This window comes from Eumetopias jubatus, unplaced genomic scaffold (genome assembly GCF_037043125.1).
Source record: "Eumetopias jubatus isolate StellerSeaLion01/CBP00866 unplaced genomic scaffold, mEumJub1_p1.0 scaffold_3, whole genome shotgun sequence".
In the NCBI taxonomy this organism is placed as follows: Eukaryota; Metazoa; Chordata; class Mammalia; order Carnivora; family Otariidae; genus Eumetopias; species Eumetopias jubatus.
In genome coordinates this window covers 118,570,459-118,586,642 of record NW_028274809.1, presented here as the reverse complement: position 1 = coordinate 118,586,642, position 16,184 = coordinate 118,570,459, and the positions used below count along the sequence as shown (strand labels likewise).

The 16,184-nt window shown below is 41.7% G+C and overlaps 1 pseudogene; it reads left to right on the top strand.

Annotated features, from left to right (window-relative positions):
- The first annotated feature begins 525 nt into the window (after window positions 1-525).
- Window positions 526-15,652, top strand: LOC114211968 (methylglutaconyl-CoA hydratase, mitochondrial-like; annotated as a pseudogene).
- Window positions 15,653-16,184: the final 532 nt, after the last annotated feature.

Here is a 16,184-nt window from a genome sequence, read left to right as displayed (position 1 = left end):
GCTTCTTCCTCTCCCTCTGCCTGCCTCTCTGCCTGCTTGTGCTCTCTCTATCAAATAAATAAATAAAATCTTTTTTAAAATAAATAAATAAATAAAAAATAAATAAATTCATAGTAGTTTGAAACTCAATGTAAAGACTAAGGAAGTTGTGCCCTTTTATATTTGAAAAATAACAATCGATGACTGCACAAATTGTTTTGAAGTATGCCTCCCTTAAAATAGGCTTGTTCACACTACACTTGCTTGTATTTCTCTTAAATGACAAGAAAAATTCATATTTGTCCGGAGAACATGATGAGGGTAAACTTCCAAAGGGAGATCTGATTAGTTACAGAAAGCAGAGTAAATATACCACAATAGAACCAGAAATAGGGAAATAGAAACTTACAAAGCCTCTACTCCCTTTGTGCCGCCTCTCCCCCTTTCTCCCAGCCCCTTTGACTTGCCCCTCTCTTCTTCTCTTGTCCTAGAATTAGCATGGAAGCACCTCAAAATAACTGAACTCAATTTCCCTTTAATAAGGCGATGAGGAGGCTAAAGCTCATAGAGGCTGGGAGACTCACCCTAAAGTCTTTGAAGCCGGAAGTTGTGGTAAAAAGAGACCAAGTTTGGAAACCAAACAGAATCTGGGTTTGAATTCTGGTTTGGGCACTTATCCGCTCTCCAGGCAATTTTCTTAACTTCTGTGAGCCACAATTTCCTACTCTATAAAATGAGGATAACAAGATTTAATTTAGAGGGTACTTGTACCATTATTAACTTTCAGAAAGAAAGGTGTCTAAGACATAGTATGTTTTTTGCATACGTTCATATAGTTCCTCTTGTTTAAAAAAAAAAGAAAAGCATTTATAAAAATTAAAACCTCAAGGGCTGGAGTTGAAATAGTCTTGAACAGAGAACTTGTTTTGATGTACCTAGAGATAAATATGAACCTCTTGGTTTGGGGTGGAGGTGTAGAGTGGTGAAGTATGCTTATATACAAACAAGGAAACAAATGGGAGTCAAGGTGGTCTTAAGTGTCTTATTCTGAGACACATAATTCTGAAATGAAGAGCCTACATGCAATTAGGAGAGAGTAGAAGGAAAAAGCTAGTTTTTGTAGAAGAGGTCAAGAACAGTAGCTGAGCTGGTTGAGCTGGTTAGAAAGTTGGCAGCTAAAACAACAATGACCAGACACAATGGCACTGAAATCAGAAAGGAGTATACACCCCCAGACATGAGACAATGGGTTGTAAGAGACAGCACCACCATAACTGAGGTATTGGGTACCTCAGGTAGCTGGGAGGTTTAGTGCACCCACTTAATGGAAAGAGATCATTGATGTGTTTAACCTGAAAAAAAAAGAAGTAGCTATATGGGTTTGAGAGATAGAAAATAATTTAAGCAAGAAGGCAATGCCTCTACCATTTCAAGTCACGGATGAGCAAAGCCTATGTTCTGAATCAGTCTCAGTTCCTGAACGCTTTTCACAGAGTAAGCATCGCCCTACCCTGAGTGGGATGTGGGATTCTGGGATTTAATGATAACACCATTTTCATAGCAGCCAAACTCAGTCAGAGAAACCCATCTATTCTGACACGGAGGGAGTAGTTGGCCACACTGAACATACTGAGATATGTCAGTCTCCATTGTGAGCCTGCACAGGAGAGTTTTAAGGGCATTCACAATTTTCTCCTTTTATGCTGTTTTCACTGTGTGGAGAAGTTTAGGCTGAAAGTTTAGAATCCCAAGGAAGCAATTGTGAATGAAAGGGGAGTGAAAACATATGTCTCAGAAGGAAGAGGTTAATACCATAAATCTAAACCAAGAGAACAAAGCAATGGAAAACTGCCTTTGAATTTTCCTATCCACCTATGCCTTTTACTCACAGACTCCTGTGCACTCCAGGATATGTCAGGTGCTCATGAACCAGCAATGAGATGAAGAAAGGGATATTCCCAAGAAAAAGTAGAAATCTGGGCAAAGACCAGGACCAAGGGTTACAGACACATCCCTTTGTCTTTGTTATTCTACATATATACTTTGAAGCAGCAAAGTATATACTTGTGTTCCATCAAGGAGGGGGTCCCCATTTAAGATCATTTAAGATTTTATGCTTGGGCACCTGGGTGGCTCAGTCATTAAGCATCTGCCTTTGGCTCAGGTCATGGTCCCAGGGTCCTGGGGTCGAGTCCCACATCGGGCTCCCTGCTCCACGGAGAGCCTGCTTCTCCCTCTCCCACTCCCCCTGCTTGTGTTCCCTCTCTCGCTGTGTCTCTCTCTGTCAAATAAATAAATAAAATCTTTAAAAAAAAAGATTTTATGCTTTTCTGGCTTCTAGGTCTACAATTTGAGAGTTTAATTTCCTTCTCAGCCCCTGAGATTTCTATATTCCCCAGGCCCTGCATAAAAGTGGCCTTTTAGAAGTAATTGAGAGTCCTTGACAGTTGTTCTCGGTGCCTCCATGTTGGCTTTGTTGCCCAGGGGATGTAGGAAATTTCTAGAGGATTCTGGTTCTCTTGGGCAGCTCAGGGACAACACTTGCCAGGTGCTCCAGTGATCCCATGTCTTATGTCACAGTCTAGCTGCAGCTTTCCATCTTATGATAGGTTACATCCATTGTATATGACAGAAAATAGATTCATGCCATCTGGCTTAGCTCAACAACCATCGACTCTTTAATGTGTTAGGTTCATGCTCAGCTTGGTGGGTATAAGTTTGTGAGATATAACGCTCTCTGCTAAGGGCACTTAAACTTCCCAACAAATTCCCTGAGTACAGATCTCTGCCCTGGCGTCATTTCCTGGGGACCCTTAACCTCAGATATTATTATTTCCATTTTCCAATAAAAAAATGAGGTTTAAAGATCCTACATGTTTCTGGCAATACAGAAGTTTAGATAGAGTTTTAAAAAAATCCTTGTACGTAACAATTAAAAATGCCAGACAAAGTTCATTTTCATTTCTTTATATGCATTGTTGAGCTATCACAGAAGGGAGGCCGGAAATCCCTGGATATTACTACTGATTCCTGGACTAGAACTTCCAGTTCCATGGTTCAAGATTGGGCTGGGGACCAAACAGGAGACAGTTAAATCCACAATCAGAGCAGAAGAGCTGTTTTGTAGACCTTTTCGGTATTGAAAGATCAAGCAGGCACAAAATCAGTAAGGATAAAGATTTGAGAAACACTTATATAGTTAGATACGTATATAATCCTGGATCAAACAATTAGAGAATCCACATTCTTTTCAAGTACAAATAAAACATTTATGAAACTTGGCTACATCCTAAGCCATGAAGTAAGTTTTAAGCTTTTCAAAAAAATCAGTTTCATGCAGAACATGTTCTTTTACTACAAGTATGCTAGAAATTTGTAGAAACAAGATAACTAAAACCACTCCATACATTTGGAAAAATTTTAAATGCACCTTTCAATAACTTATGGATCAAAGAATAAATGAAAATGGATACTAGGAAACAATTGGAAGTACGTAATTATGAAAACATATATTAAAACATGGAATATAGCTAAAGGTCACTTAGAAGGAATTTTACAGCCTAAAATGCTTAAAACAGAAAAGATAAAAGGCTACAAATGAATGAGTTAAGAATCCATTTTAATCAAATGTAAGAAGTTAGAAAAAGAATAACAGAATAAACACATAAAAAGTATAAGTAACAAGTAATATAAATTAGCAGAAAGTAATGAGACTGGAAACAAAGATACTCTAAAGTGGATCAACAAAGACAAAAATCAATTCTTTTGAAAAACATCTAATAACGTTCATTAAGAAAAAGAAAAGATAATAATAAGATTCAGAATGGGAAGATGGGCACTGTGTCTGTGTGCCAAAGATAAAAAGATAAAGAATGCTATAAAGCTATGCCAATAACTTTAAGATTTAGACAAAATATGCAAATTCCAAAAATACATAAATTGCCAAAACTGACTTGAGAAGAAATAGATAATGTAGAAAGTCCTAAAACTATTACAAAGATGTGACATTGGTAGTGAAAACTCTCTCTCCCCCTCCAAACATGACGGTAAAACCAGATGGCAGAACCAACGTTTTACCAAACAACTAATGATCAGGTAATTCCAATGTAACACCATCTCTTTAAGAGAAAGAAGAACCGTTCCTTGTTGCATATATCTGAGGAAAATTAAGCCATAACTCTATTATGGAATTCAACATTTCCATATAAGCTATTTGAAAATTGAATCTAGTAGTCTATAAAACCAACATCCATCATATCAAGTTGGGTTTGTTCCAGGAATGCAAATATGGTTCAACATAAAAAAAATCTATTACTATAACTTATCACATTAAGAGGTTAAAGGAGAGCAAATGATGTCTTAAAGCTGTAGATTCACATGCCTGAAGACACTTTTTTAAAGTTCTTTAACAATTCTAGAATTTGGACACCTAATCCCTGTCATGTTCTGAAAGCATTCAAGCTATTTAAGACAATGGGCTTCTTTAAAGTTTAAATGTTTTGTCTAATAATATTATTTTAAGCAATTGCCCATATTTCATCCAATCTATGGTTTTATAGATGCACATTCTCTTATGTGTCATAAAGAAAAAAACAATTCTGGCAATTATAATTGTGAGACACCATTGATTCAAATATGTACCCAGTTTTAGAGATGTAAAATTGTGAAAATATGCATCTTAGAATGGATGTAATATTGGTGTATTTGTTAAAAGTTTAAATAATATTCTTCACTTATCAGGGAAGTGAAGGTTTATGTGAAAAAAGACAGTTATCTAAATGTTGGGTCTACAGATACCAAATGTCTGTATGTTTGGAAGCAACTAATATTTAGTGAAGAATATATCAAACAGATACAATCAAGGTCTCAATGTTTAGGAAAATTGTATATTCCTTTTTATACAGAATTATACACTTTTCATGAAATGAACATGAAAAAAATTCACATTTATAGAGGGTTAGTTTTCAAGCTTCCCACTTTGAAGAAAATGAAGACCTGTACATCTGACATCTTTGCTTACCAGGCCCTCCAAATTGGCAGCAAGAATACAGTGATAATCGAAAAAGATCTTTCTCTGCTAGCACCTCAGTGTTTCCCAGAAGACACCAATTTCTCATAGATCTATGTCTTGTACTTACTTCCAGATGGTAATGTGTTTTTTAACAAGCTTCTAAATCTTTCTTTTGCCCATGGGACTACACTTCAGAAGATTCTTGTCACATCTTGTTTTCTCAGTCTGGCAGATATGCACCAGGCCTGATGCATGACCATATCCATCAATTTGTGCCTGCCTGGTGGGTGTTAGGTAGAGTTCTTCTGAGTGGAGAGCCCCATCATCTGGCAAGTTCAAGTCCTACATTTTGTTCAAGAGAATATTGGTCTTCCCATAATGATATCTCTCAATTTGTAGGTCTTTAAATAGTCATAAAAGGTGAAACCTACTTGGCTTTATTCTTTCTGATGGTCTATAGTTTCCACACCCCAGGGACTTGAATCTTTTAACCTTTCTTTTATGACTGTGCATTTTGGTTTTAAGCTTTCCTTCTTCCTGCTATCTTTGTTTTTTATTCTCCAGATAACCTGCTCTCATACTGACATTTAGCCCGGAATTATCTTCCCAACAGTTCATTTGTTCTCTTGTAGTGGAAAATCCACATAATACCTACTTTTTCTGGGAGGATTATCCTGAGAATCTTGTATCAATAAACTAGTGTTGTTAGAGATTATAATAGAGTTTGTCTGGTCTTGCTTCCTGAAAAATTAACTTGGAAATCTTTGGACTTTCCTGAGTGACAGGAGTGTCTTTGTTATTCATGGGGAGCCCCTCATCCGCACCTGAGCTTATGCTAATGAGGTGACTCAGGATGGGACTGGTCATGCCAGAGAGACCAACCATGTGATTAGAAGCCTAGGGCTCCAAGTCTTGTGACAGCAGCCTGACCTCCCCACTTCCAGGGAGGGGAAGGGGGCTGGAGATTGATTGAGTTCAACTTTGAAGCCAATGATTTAATCAATCATGCTTAAGTAATGAAACCCCAACAAAATTTCTGGACACTGAGGCTTCTGAGAGTAGCTTCTTGGTGGTGAATTGTTCTGGGAGGGGTGACAACCCCAATTCCATGAGACAGGACACAGAAGCTCTGTGTCTAAGACCCTCCAGACCTTGCCCTATGTGACTCTTCACTTGGCTGGTCCTGATTTGTATTCTTTTTCATAACTATAATTGTAAGTATAGCACCTTCCTGGGTTCTCTGAGTCATTCTAATGAGTTATCAAACCTTAGGGGGTGTTGGGATCCCCCCAAACTGGTAGCCAGTTAGTCGGAAGTGCAGGTGACCGAACCTGTGGCAGGCATCTGAAATGAGGACACTTGGGGACCATGCCCTTAACCTGTGCATTCTATGCTGACTCTGAGTGGCTAGCATCAGAACTGGATTGCAGTATTGCAGGGATGCGGGGGGAGGGGAGAGAGGCTTAATTTTATCAAGCCCGAATAACACTTTTGAAAGGTTATTTTTGTTATAGTGTCTATAAATAAAGAAATAAAAATTGATACCATAGTCTCATAACTTACATGCCCCATTGATCTACCAGCTACACTTGTTTCTTAGTTATTTTATGAGGCTGTTTCTCTGAAACTTTAAAGAGTTACTTTCACACTCCCTCCTGTGGCTTTAACTAGACATTCCTCAGAGGTATGCTTGGAGGAGCTGATCTCCTGCAGGGCCCAGAGTGGTTGGCCATACCCTGGTTTGGGGATCCAGAGAGTGGCTTGGGCAGAGGAGAGAGGGCCTAATATCATCTCATGGTATTCACGGGCCTGGGAACAGATGAAAAAGCCTGGGACTCCCTGCAGTGCTAGAAAATGCAAGCAAGGTGATCCAGCACCTGGAAATCCACCTCCCCCACTGCTGCCCACCTGATGGACAAAGGGTGGAGACGGGAATGGAATCTGTTTTGGAAAAGGGCAAGGGGCAGGGTTCCATAGCCTCAGGTGCTGCCCAGTGTGGGGCAGGGGAGGATTTGGCTGGGTCCCCATCTCTGTCCTCCCAGTTAGCATGCTTTGGGCCAAGGGCTGGTTTAGCAGACTCTCGCTGTCCTCTGAGTGACTGCTCTAGTATATGCAAGATACACAAGGGAGAACTTCCATTTATAGAGTCATCAGTCATCAGGGTCAAAAAGTCCAATTGGGTCAGAGGTCCATTTGCCCTGATCAGAAGAACTTCCACCATGAAAGAGAAGGAGCCATTAGACTCTTTAAACCTAATTTCAACTTTTATAAATGTTTGAAAGGTTTACAAAATGGTGTTCAATTTTTTATCACCCATTTGGGTGAACACGGTTCCTCCTCCATGGTGACTATCAAGCGGTAGAAAAGGAAGGTGGGACCGCTAAGGCTTAAACCCTTAGAGGCATGCCATACACAGGGAGAGCCAGCTCCAGTTTCTCAATAAAGTTCTTGGAAAGGTTTTATTGAAGGGTTTTATGGAAAGTCACTATTAAATATTTTGTCTGTTACTTCCTATCTTATTTTTCTTGATATAACTATATGATGTAATATGAAGAAAATGTCATGTTTTTACCAAGCCCCATAGAATTGTCCCTGGCTCCCCTCTGCTTAGCTCCACATGCTGCATTAATATCATTCTCCATGGGACTGTGAGAGGAAGAGCCTGGGGGCCCCAGCTCTTCACACCGTCATGAACGCCCCCTACTCACACGAGATTCACTGGTATTTTAGGGAAACTCAAGACTGTGACCAGTGAGTTCAGTTGTCCTCCCTGCTTTACATTGGGAAAAATCTGTGTATGTTTCCTCCCCCCAGGAGCCGCTAGGTAATCAGAGCAATAGCACATAAAAAAATCTCAGTGGATTCTGGTGTGATATAGAGTAGCGAACACAGGTTAATATACAGGCTTAATACATTTTTTTAAAAGATTTTATTTATTTATGAGAGAGAGAGAGAATGAGAAAGAGAGAGCACTTGAGGGGGGGGAGGGTCAGAGGGAGAAGCAGACTCCCTGCCGAGCAGGGAGCCTGATGTGGGACTTGATCCAGGGACTCCAGGATCATGACCTGAGCCGAAGGCAGTCACTTAACCAACTGAGCCACCCAGGCGCCCCAAGCTTAATACATTTTTAATTTTAAAAAGTCAGAAAGCAACACAGTTGTGTTACGTTACTAACATAATGTAAATGACAGCTGGGGTCACCTGGTCCTCCGAGTTTAAATGCCATCCTTCCAATGGTAAGAAATCCAGTTAAGCAAGGAGGTGGTTTCCTGAAAGTTCCCTCAGCCTGATCCCACAGGGAACTCAGGAGAATGTATTTCACTGTGAAGCCCATCCACCTTGAGACCAGCGGGGTTTCTGTACTCTTCACCAGTCAGCCATTAGCTGGGGGACCAAGCAGATTTTTCTATATTCATTGGCCATTCGGGCTTCTTTTTCTATGTACTGCCTGTTCCCGTTTTCCCCTTCGTTTCCCCACCTACTAAATGAGCACACTCTCCCACCATCCCCGGACAGGCTGGCTCAGGGGGTTTCCTAAACAGGTGCCTCCCTAATAGAAATCTGGTACCAGCTACTAAAACAATCCCCCCACCACCCGCTATCTAAGAAATGAAAGAAGAGAAAACAATAAAGGAGTGAAGAGAGGGAGGCTGTGGCAGGTGCTTAGGAGAGCCCTGCCCACGTCCGCTGGGAGTCTGTTGCTCTGGGGCTGAGACTAGTAATGACTCAGACCCACAGCCTTCTCTGAACTTCTGCCTGCCGGATTGGAGCTAACTCTCCAGGCCTGCCTGGAAAGCTGTCCCCCAGGCCACCCCGGTGACAAGAGAGGGTTCCAGTAGCTCTGCTCCCTGGACTGAATATATGTGACTGTGCTTGAAACGTCTGACTTATGAGTTTTTAAATCTCTAGGCATGGGACTCATTACCATGAATTCATCAGTGTCACCTCCAAATGGCACTGAAAGTACAATCGTTTTAATGTCCACACTAACCCCATGAGATAAATGGGGTGGGGACAGAGTGGTTGGAACTAGAACTCCAGAACTTTTGAACTGGAAGGGACTTGGAGATTATAGTCTAATCCCTTCATTTTACAATGAGGAAACTGAAGTCCAAAGAGGGAAAAATGATCTCCTCCCGGTGAGTGAGGTTCTGTGGTGAGGGAGGGGACAGGTTTAAAGCCAGAGCTGAAGTCGGATGCTTGTCTGGTTCTCCTTTCCAGTGAAGGATGGAATGGAGAAGAGCATTTCAGGCTTTTGTTATGAGTCCAAGTTAGTTGCCCACAATTCCTGGAAAGGGTCTTCTTCATTAAGGAGGTGCAGGGGAAGACGGAAAGATACAGGTTCGAGAGAGATTCAGGAGGTAGTAGCAATATTTGATGACCAACTGGATAAGAAAGGAGAGAAAGAGAGAGATGACAGACAACTCAGAAATTTCTGATTTTTTAAAAGATAGATAGTAACTCATTGTAATAAGGAATATTGAACAAAAAGCAAATATTAAAGATGAGTTCATTTGAGATATACTGAGTTGTTATGTTTTCAGGACCTTGAGATGAAAATGTCTTTTAAAGATAGGAAACTGGGTCTGGGTGGGATTAGTGCTTGGGAATATTTTTGGATACCAGCAGGTAACACTAGGTCATAATTCATTTGTTCCTCTATCCCTGGACACGTCTTAAGAAACTGGTTTTAAGGTAGTCACCTACTCAAATCTGTGTGCCTCTTTCCCAGAAGATAAACTACACTAAAGGGAAGAGAAAATACAACCCTGAGAGAATTGCTCAAAATCATGCTTGCTGGGAATTAAGACAATTGAGGTTAGATATGACCATTGAAACTTCCTTAGATGAGATCAATGAATAATTGAAGATCTCAATTGAAGATCCCAAAGATCAAGAGTTCTGTTCCAAAAGAGGAATAATAAATTTATTTTTAAAAACATTCCCTTTGTGGACAAAAATACCCGTGTCCTCCATTTTGACAAAATGAGCTGGATTATCTGACAGTGAACAATTCCATTTTTAGTAGAAGACCAGAAGCAACGAGGGTCATTTCAGAATGTTGTTTAACATGTTTTTAGATAGGAAAGAAAATGACAGGTCCTTCCTCCTTCTAAAAAAATCCCTTTTAAAAAATTCCTTTCAAATGGACTATATCTTTTGTTGACTTGAGCTTTCTATTCCACTGGATGAAAATAATCAAAGTAAGGTTTATTCCAGACCCAAGGGTCCTAAGCCAAGGCAGCAGCTGAAGCCACAGAAGTAGCTGAGATTATCCAAAGGGAATCTGGAACAGAAGACAAGAAGTAGAATTCTGGTGTAAGAGACAGCTCTTGAATTTGTCTTTCCAGCATCCATTCTCCCTTCTTTGGCTAACAACATACTATGTCCTCTGGGGAGCACCTCCATCCCAATATCCCTCACTTCAACTTGTTCATGTAGAAATGGCCCCACATTCTGGACCCAGGATTGGGCACACCACTCAGAGCCCTGCACCCCCCAGTCACAGTTGTGGATTCAAGGAGGAGTGCCTGACTCACTGGTCCAGGGAGACATCACTCTAGATCTTCTGCTAAAACCATTTGGGAAAAAGGGCTCTTTGTCTGCTGGAATTGCTGTACTGGTGGGAATATGAACAGGAAATTGCTCTTGGCCAACTAATCACCGCAGGGAGATCTTGCCTGAGAGAGAAGCAGTGGGAACAGAGCTATGAGAATGAGAGAGCTCCTGAGTGAGCAAACCCTGGCGCCCAAAATCATGGACACATTGTGACAAAGCTAGCTCTGTGTTTGAACTTTCTGTCTGAGCCAATACATTCTTTCTCCTATTAAAGGCCATTTCAACTGTGACCAAAAACAAAACAAAAAAAACCAAAAAATCATGACTAAAGCACTTAAGCTTAACATTTAAAATATGTTTCTTAAGCTTCGGTCTCTGAATTTTGCATTTACACACCCACAGTGATACAGTAGATTGATTAGCCTGACATTATCCTGCTTAGCCCCCTTTCTCCAGTGCAGAGCTGGAAAGGTGGAAACCACAGGTCCCACTCCCTTTGAAGCCAGGATTCTGCATTAAGACCTAGGCTCTGCCAGGAAGACGAGCTTGGGAGAGACCCTGATTGGAAATTGGGTCACCCGAAGACAGTGGACCTCGTGAGGGACTTGATCCGGTTGGAGTTACATGGGGAGAGAAGCTTGGGCTGCAGGGCGCCACTTTGCTGGCATGGTCCCTGCTAGAGCTGCTACAGTTTTGGGGCCAGCATCTCGGTGGGGGCTTTTCTCTGGGGGCTCTCTCAGCAGGCAGAGGCAGAGCAGTTCTATTGTGTGTTTAGGGTTCCTGGAAGTTTCACACTCCCAACCTTTACATGAACTGTCTGTGCTCTCAGGAAAAGCCCCTTTTTGACTCCCCTAGCTGGAGCGTATTCTCCAGTTTGTTACAAACAACCTTGATCAATACCATGCAAAATACATGTTTCTAGGGAAACAAACCATAGGCTTTGTCCATTTTTCAACAGGTTTTGTAATCCAGAAAAGGCAACACATTTGTTGGCTTGAGGGATGGAAAATGGAGGAGGGACCACTGAAAAGGAACAGGAAGATCTATGAGGGAAGTGTTCAGCAGGCCATTTAGAAGAGGATAAATCAGCAGAATCAACTGTTGCAGAGGAGTGAAATGCTGAAATTAGGCCACTGCACTTGGCAGTTTCAGGAGAGTAGAGGGGCAGAATTCTAATTGCCAGAGTGAACTGAGAAGTGAATGAATGATAAGAAAGTACAGGGAGTATAGAATATTTTTGGAAGCAAACACGTTGTGAAGTGAAGAACGGGGATGACAAATTGATTCTCAGGAAGAAGGAGAGTTGTTTTTCTTTCCTTCTTTTCTTCCCTTTTTAGTTCATACACTGAAGATAAAGAGCCACTGGAGCAGAGAGATTGGAGATAAAAGGAAGAGGGAGTAATTGATAAAGCTAAATCCCAGAGGAGGGCAGGGGGACTGGATCCTGAGCACAGGGGGCCCAGCTCACTGCCGACAGGAGGAAGCACTGCTTGGAGGATAGGCCAACAGGGATGGAGGTGGAGATAGCTGAGAAGTCCGAGAGAAGTTGTGGACTCTGTACAGGCTGGCTTCTCTCTCTCGACGGAGTAGGAGGCAGGCCACCCGCTGAAGGGTGGCGACAGGGTCTGTGTGATGAACTGCGGAGGCTGCTTTGGGGCGTGGGGAAGACACTGGATATGTCGGACTTGGCCAACAGCAGGTGACAGAAAACCTCGCTCCAACTGACTGGAACAAAAAAGAAACACCAGATTCATGCACTGAAAAGTCCAAGGACAGGGCTGCATCTAGGAGTTCAAACAATGTCATCAGAACTTGGTTTCTTTCCCACTCTCTGCGAATGTTGGCTCCGATCCTCAGATGCCACTGCCCAGTTCCTGACAATGGACTCCTCTTGGGATCGAGTACAGCAAAAAAGGAGAGGTTTCTTCCTGGATGGGGATGCCTGAATCCTGGCATGGGCCTGGACTAGACTAATCTGGGTCTTAAGCGCATCCTTGACCCAATCACGGTGGCCCGGGATTTGAATTACTCTAATTGGCTAGCCCCATGACATGTGACCTCCTCTGGTCCAATCATTGCAGCAAATGCATTTCGGCGGAACTGAAGAGCCAGCCCTAAAGACTGTGCAGGAACCGCATGTAAACCAAATTTCCCTGAAGGGCGAAGAGGAAGGTGGGAAAATCACTGTAGGGGAGACAAGGACCGTTAGCGCAAACTACAGGCATTGGTTTAGGACAAGGAGGGCTCAAATGCCAGGGAGGTACTTAGGATGACTGACAGTCTGAAACAGCCCCGCGGGGACCCAGAAGAGGAGACAGCGAAATATGAATAAAAGGGTTGTGAGGAGGGCCCCGAGGTTAGCAAAATAGACAGACAGACTTGTTGAGTCAGCACCCTTACGAGACATTTTTTCCTTTCTCTTTTCTTTCCTTCTTCCTTTTCTTTTTCTTTCTCTTTTTCTTTTTCTTTCTTTCTTTCTTTCTTTCTTTCTTTCTTTCTTTCTTTCTTTCTTTCTTTCTTTCTTTCTTTCTTTCTTCTTTCTTTCTTTCTTTCTTTCTTCTTTCTTTCTTTCTTCTTTCTTTCTTCTTTCTTTTCCTTCCTTCCTTTCTTTCTTCTTTCTTTCTTTCTTTTTTTCCTTCCTTCCTTCTTTTCTTTCGTCTTTCTTTCTTTCTTTCCTTTTTCTTCTCTTTCTTTTTTCCTTCCTTCCTTCCTTCCTTCCTTCCTTTCTTCTTTCTTTCTTTCTTTCTTTCTTTCTTTCTTTCTTTCTTTCTTTCTTTCTTTCTTTCTTTCTTTCTTTCCTTCCTTCCTTCCTTCCTTCTTTCTTTCTTTCAAGAAGCACTTGGTAGCCAGCCCCACAGTATAAGGGGAGGAAGCAGAAATGTTAATAGACATACATCCACTGCAGACAGAGCAGCCAGGTTGCTGAGTGCTCTGCCTCAGCGACAGTGCGTGATTCATGGGAAATTCCTGGCTTAGCCTTGAAGGCGCTCGTTTGGGACACATGCAGACGGGAGAAGAGGAGCAGACGTGGCCCACAGCTTCTTGTGCAGGCAAATTTACTCCTGGGAAAAATGTAATGACATGCTTTGGAATGATTCCCCAAACAGAGAGGAACAAGTGAGGGATTGTGACATGTGTGCGTTTTTGGATTTGATGTGTTCCTTTTAATCACATGCAGCTAAGCAGGTACTTAAAATAGCTGGGCCACCAGGGAATTGGCATGCCATTCACACAAACTCTGCTTTGAGTGTTAATTTGAAGTTGCTCCCTTTAGGGTATTCTTAATAGCAGCAATGTTTCTTAATTCCTGAACTTATCCCCACCCTCAGTCTCTATTTTTCTCATTCACTCCTTACAATAACCAAAATCTTCTCTACCACAGATCTATAGTTGAGTCAAGAAGCATCTAGCTTGGTGGTGAAATGGGAGTGAGGGTTCCCCAGTAATCCCTGTGGGACAACTTTGAGAATAGACAGGGAATACATCAGAGTTTTTGGATGGAATTAAGTAGGTATCATAGAAAGAGCAAGAGAATAAAGTTTTATGTGTCTGGTAGCATAATCTTTCTGGAGCACAGCTGACCAGAGTCTGCCCTCTGCTCACTTTTTTTTGTTTTTTCAAATTAGGTTTGTGCAAACACTCTTCATACCTACAGAATAAACTTCAGAACTAGGCATGATATTGTAGATCCTTCAACCTCTGTCCTCAAATTTTCCTTTCATTATTTTCATTTTTTACGTTTAAATATTAAAGATTTCAATGCATAGTAAAGTTCAGAGAAGAGGATAAGAGACACCCAATGCCCACAACAAAAATTAGACTGTTCATTGGTTTGTCGTATTTGTTTCACATCTTTGTGTAAAGAAAGTCTTAAGCAGACAAGACGGTGGTGGTGGTGGTGGCGCCTGGGGCCTTGGGCACCTTGCAGGCAGGTCGCACTGGGTGGCTCAGTGGCTGCTTGCCGTGCATGGCTTGGCCCCGGGTGGAGGCTGCCCTGTGATCTGGGCCCCTGGGCTGGGCGCCAGCCACCAGAAGGTTGCCCAAATGAGGGGCTACAGCTCTGAGATAAGGACGGGCTGCAGGTAGGGTACCTGGAGGAGGAGAACCAAGGAATTGTGGTGCTTGGAATAAATAGAGCTTATGGCAAAAATTCGTTCAGTAAAAATCTGATAAAAACGCTCTCAAAAGCTATAGATGCTTTAAAATCTGATAAGAAAGTGAGGACAGTGTGGCGTCTGGGTGGCTCAGTTGGGTAAGCATCTGACTCTTGATTTCCGCTCAGGTCATGATCTCAGGGTTATGAGACCCAGCCCCACTTGGGATGCTGAATGTGGATCCTGCTTAAAATTATCTCTCTCCCTCTGCCCCCCGCCTGTCTCCCTCTCTAAGAGTGAAAAAAAGAGAAAGAAAGAGAAGAAAGAAAGAAAGAAAGAAAGAAAGAAAGAAGAAAGAAAGAAAGAAAGAAAGAGAAAGAAAGAAAGAAAGAAAGAAAGAAAGAAAGAAAGAAAGAAAGAAAGAAAGAAAGAAAGAAAGAGAAAAAAGAGAGGAAGGAAGGGAGAAAGAGAGAAAATGTGGACCATAATAGTCAGGAGAAAAGTCCCAGAGATATTCTGTGCTGGTGTGGACCTTATGGAGAGTGAGAGCATCAAAATGAATCTCAGTGAAGTTGGTCCTTTGTCTCCAAAATAAGAGCAGTGTTTAATGAAATCGGTGGGCGCCCAGTGACCATAGTGGGCTATCGGGATGTCCCTGGCCAAACAGCTCATCTTCTCTGCATGGGTGCTTGATGGCCAAGAAGCCAAAGCAGTGGGCTTGATCAGCCATGTTCTAGAACAGAACCAGGAGGGGGACACTGCCCACTGCAAGGCTTTGGACCTGGCACAAGAGTTTTGACCTCAGGGACTTGTTGCGGTGAGAGTGGCAAAATTAGCAATTAATCAAGGGATGAAGGTTGATTTAGTAACAGGATTAGCTTGTTATGCTCAGACTATTTCAACAAAAAATAGGCTTGAAGGTCTTCTTGCTTTTAGGAAGAAAAGGTCTCCTCACTATAAAGGAGAACAGAAGAAACAGAAATCTTTAAAATGCCAGTGTAACAAATAAATGTACTTCTAGAAGTATGCTTCAGCACCTGGAATCCCAATGACCAAAGTGAAGAGCCAGTTATCCATGTAGTGAATTAAGCATCTGGTGTGGACCCATATGTGGACTTTGTTCAAATGTGTATCATTTCATATTCATTCAGTTTTATAAAGCTAGTCGTGTAAACTGTCAAAAACAGATTGAAAATTCAGTACACATTTTTAAACATCTCCTGTGTACAAGGTTTCTTGTTCTTAATTTTTTGTTTTGTTTTTTTTAATGTGAATAATTTATACATTGCACACTCTAGGAAATAATATTGCTTGTATGTCTACTCTGCCACAATATGAAATAAAATTATTTCTATATACCAAAAGAGAAAGAAAGACTCAAAGCAAGCAAGAAAGTCTTACAGACACAGTGAAAGCTTCTGCCACCATGCATCCCCATGTGAAGTTCAATGTCATGACCACTGTATTCGATCTCTGCTGTCCTAGAGGGAATCACTATCCTGAAGTTGTTCTGAGCCCTTGCCACCCATGTTTATGTTTTT